The sequence below is a fragment of the Balaenoptera borealis genome, assembly GCF_965194805.1.
Source record: "Balaenoptera borealis genome assembly, chromosome: 7".
NCBI lineage: Eukaryota > Metazoa > Chordata > Mammalia > Artiodactyla > Balaenopteridae > Balaenoptera > Balaenoptera borealis.
Genome location: NC_138864.1, coordinates 123255013 through 123259057, shown reverse-complemented (window position 1 = coordinate 123259057; position 4045 = coordinate 123255013).

Sequence of the window (4045 nt, the reverse complement as noted above, 5' to 3'; positions counted from 1 at the left end):
ATGAGAGAAGATGCCCTCACCAGTGTGCATGGGCATCATCCAATCCGTTGAGGGCCTGAGTGGAGCAAAAAGGCAGAGGGAGAGCAGATTTGCTTTCTTTGAGCTGTCACAGCCATCTCCTTCTGCCCTGGGACATCGGTGCTCCTGGTTCTTGGGGCTTTGGACTCGGAATGAATTACACCACTGCTCTCCTGGTTTTCCAGCCTGCAGCTGGCAGATCATAGGACTTGTTGGCCTCCATAATGGCATGAGTTAATTCCTCTGATAAATCTCCTCTTATATATCTCTATATATCCTTTTGGTTCTGTTTCTCTGGGGAACCCTAACACACGTGTCTACCACTCCCTAATTCCTGGTGCTGTGCACTCCGTGTCCTTTCAACAACTACAAGCTTTATTTGAGGAAGAAACCCTCTAGATTCACTCTTAGCCAAGTGAAGAGGGTAACCAGATCTGCACTTCTATCTCAGTGTCGCTCCTTGCTTAGTTTAAAGAGCAGGCTTAAGGACTGCAATGTAATCCTCAAGCTCTCCTCACCCACTGACGTGTCCATGGTTACAACTTCCTATCTTCACTTTAGGACACTTTATGCCAACCTCCAAGGAAGGATAACACCTTAGGTTTCATAGTCATTGAAATCCTAAGTATAACTAAAAATCAGAGGCAAGACTATGTGAAGGGGAGGGTCGCTGGGGGTAAGATGATAAAGCTCCAAGACTACTTAGAAGAGGCAGAAAGTGTTAATGTGAGGAACACAGTCAAATATTTTGTATTATACAGTTTTAAGGTCAATTTGCTCTTGCTAATGAGTTTTCAATATCCTTGCCTTTTTCAGATCCACCTTCTGCCAACATTTTAATTCAAACTTAAATGCCCAAACACACACACACACGTTTTTTTTTTTTTCCCTCTCTCCCTCTCCCTCTCTTTCTCAGTGACTTCTGAAAATTTCTGCTTTATACCTATGCAAAGTTTGGAGAAAATACTACTTTTTCCCTCTTGAATTTATTCTCAGCCTACTTCAAATAGGCATTCCATCACTTTCTTTGCAAGTCTCGACACAGTAGATGAGTGAAGTTCTCTTCAGTCCTTAATGACTCTGTGGCACTTTCCTCGATATGTGACGGCTTGGTGACTGAGTAAGCTACTCGACAGTCCTAAACACAGGCGCCAGGGCTCAGAAACCCTTCATGCAGAAGACACGTTTTATGTTGGTGATAAGTGCAGTACATCCTCTCGAATCTTCTCAGTGGGCAACCCTTCAACATTTAAGTGTGGGGTGACTATTTTTTTTGGGTTTTTTGTTTTCCGTTTGTTTGTTTTTGGGGTTTTTTTCATTTGTTTGTTTGATGTGGACCATTTTTAAAGTCTTTATTGAATTTGTTACAATATTGTTTCTGCTTTATGTTTTGGTTTTTTGGCCGCGAGGAATGTGGGATCTTAGCTCCCTGACCAGGGATTGAACCTGCACCCCCTGCATTGGGAGGCCAAGTCGTAACCACTGGACCGCCAGCGAAGTCCCTGGGCTGATTATTAAAAATGGTCAAAATTGGGCTTCCCTGGTGGCGCAGTGGTTGAGAATCTGCCTGCCAATGCAGGGGACACGGGTTCGAGCCCTGGTCTGGGAGGATCCCACATGCCGCGGAGCGGCTAGGCCCGTGAGCCACAATTGCTGAGCCTGCGCGTCTGGAGCCTGTGCTCCGCAGCGGGAGAGGCCGCGATGGTGAGGGGCCCGCGCGCCGCAACGGGGGAAGGCCCTCGCACAGAGGCGAAGACCCAATGCAGCCATAAATAAATAAATAAATAAAAATTAAAAAAAAAAAAAGGTCAAAATTCATTCAAAATAGTCTAGTGCTCATGCAGGATAATACTGGTTTTTCTAAAAGCAACCAATAAGCTATTAAAACCGTGTATTATTGTTAAATCTGAGCTGGTAATGACATCACCACAGTCCCTTTCGGTTCTCCAGCAAGCTGCTCTTACACAGAGGTGCTGGCCTCACCACGACGAAGGTTAGCGAGGACGGCGGCGCAGGCGCTGGTGCTGTTCCCACCTATGCTCGCGCAGCGGCCTGTCCGTACCAGGTCTCTGCACAGAGCCTGCCGTGGGCACAGCTGCAATGGATGCTGTCTCTGGAGCTCCTAACTTAACTGCTGAGATCACTCAGAACTTTTTCAACAGCCATTCCCATAGCCTTATTTCCTTCCGAGTCCTGCCTCTAGAATCAAATTAGGACTTCCCATTGTGGATTCAAAAATCCTTTTATTCATCTTCAATCCACAGCTCCCTGTTCTGGGAAAGCAGGCTAACTGGTCATTTCCAGTCCAAGAATTCACTTTCTCTTTCTATGATCTTCTAAACTTGCAGGCACTTTAGAATCACTTGGGGGAACTTTAAAAAACAAAACATCTAGGCCCCATCCCAGATGAATCAAATCATGCCAGGGTGAGCCCCAACATAAATATTTTTTTTAGCTCCCCAGGTTATTCTAATGACCGGCCAAGAACAAAGCAGCATAAGAAGGGCTCCCTGCTGTTTCTCAGGTCCTTGTCTCAGCCCCACAAGATCTCCCTGGGGGCATAAACATCCCAAATTATTACTTACTGACTAATAATAAAAAATGATTGACTTAACTTTTCTTGTTCATTGTTTTATTCTGCTGTTTACTCATTGAGGTTGGCTTGCAGATATTGTTTTTCTTATATAATTTTTTAAAACTATAACCTCAAAGCCAAGAACTGATTTGATGTACATAGCTTTACATACATCCTTAATTTTGAATTCTGTTTAAACCAATCTCTCCAGGAATATGCCTGCCTTTCCAATTTGTTATAATTCCTCATATACATAAAACTGGTTATCTCGCCTGAGTTGCTGTTAGAAGTCAACACATTATATAGGTCACATTATATATGTCACCCTGATATTTTCTGCATCAAACTTTTTTTCAGTCTCTGCCCACACGTACTTCTGTTCTCTCACTGCTTCCCAAATTGCAATCTCAGGCTAGCTTCCCCCCAGCACAGGCAAGCAAACTGGAAGTGAAGAAACAACCACTGCCCAGTCTTGACTGAAGAGAAGCATCATTTAAGTAACATACAGGAAACTGTGTAACTGATCAACAAGTAATTCTCCTGCACCTACTATATCAACACTTTCTTCTTAGGCTTGCAGTATGTTTCAAAGCACTTTTTAAGACCTTCCCTCATTTGAGCCTCACAACACCTTAGGTAAACTTGGTAAAGTGTGTACTAGCCTCACACCGTGAGTGAGAAAACCAAAGCAAGAGGCTCCCTGACTTCCTTTCCAGGACCTCTTTCATTATAATAATCCTTATTCTTATAAAAGCATTAGAAGTGCTATATACAAAATGTTTTACATTACACAAAATATACAGGAAAAAGTAACCACTGAATGACCCCAGCACCCTAGAACAACAATTATTTTGGTGTGTCTTCCTATGCTTAAAAGTGCAGTCAAATACATACTGTGTATTCAAACGAAATTTTAGTTTTGCTAGAATTTTGTCAGTTTGTGTGGTTTTGGAGTAATCATAATATGGTTAGAATGAGACTCTTTAATCTGTAATAATGCATACCTCTCCAAGGTGTTGATTCTGCTGTGTCAAAGGAATCACTCAATAAGGCAGAATCTGGGGAGAAACCAGACAAGGAAAACAGGACCAGGAAGTAAAATCTTAAATTCTATGATTTTAGAGTTGGAAGGGACCTTCTACTACCACCTTGTTCAATCTGCCCATTAGAATTAGGAAAATGAGATCTACACAGTTTAAGTGGCTTGCTCTGAACCAAGCAGGTAGAGAATGTTAAGCTACAACCAGAATCGTTTGTAATCCCTACTCAGGTGGTCTTCCCACTGCACGATCATTCATCAAGCATCCACGTCCCTGACAGCATGTGGCACCAGGAGGAATACAAAATAAGACATGGCCCCAGTTCTTGGGTAGCTTAATTTTTAGACCAGCTTCAGGATTTTACAGTAAATACTGGCTTTGCTAATAGCAGACACAAAGCCACGTAGCCCAA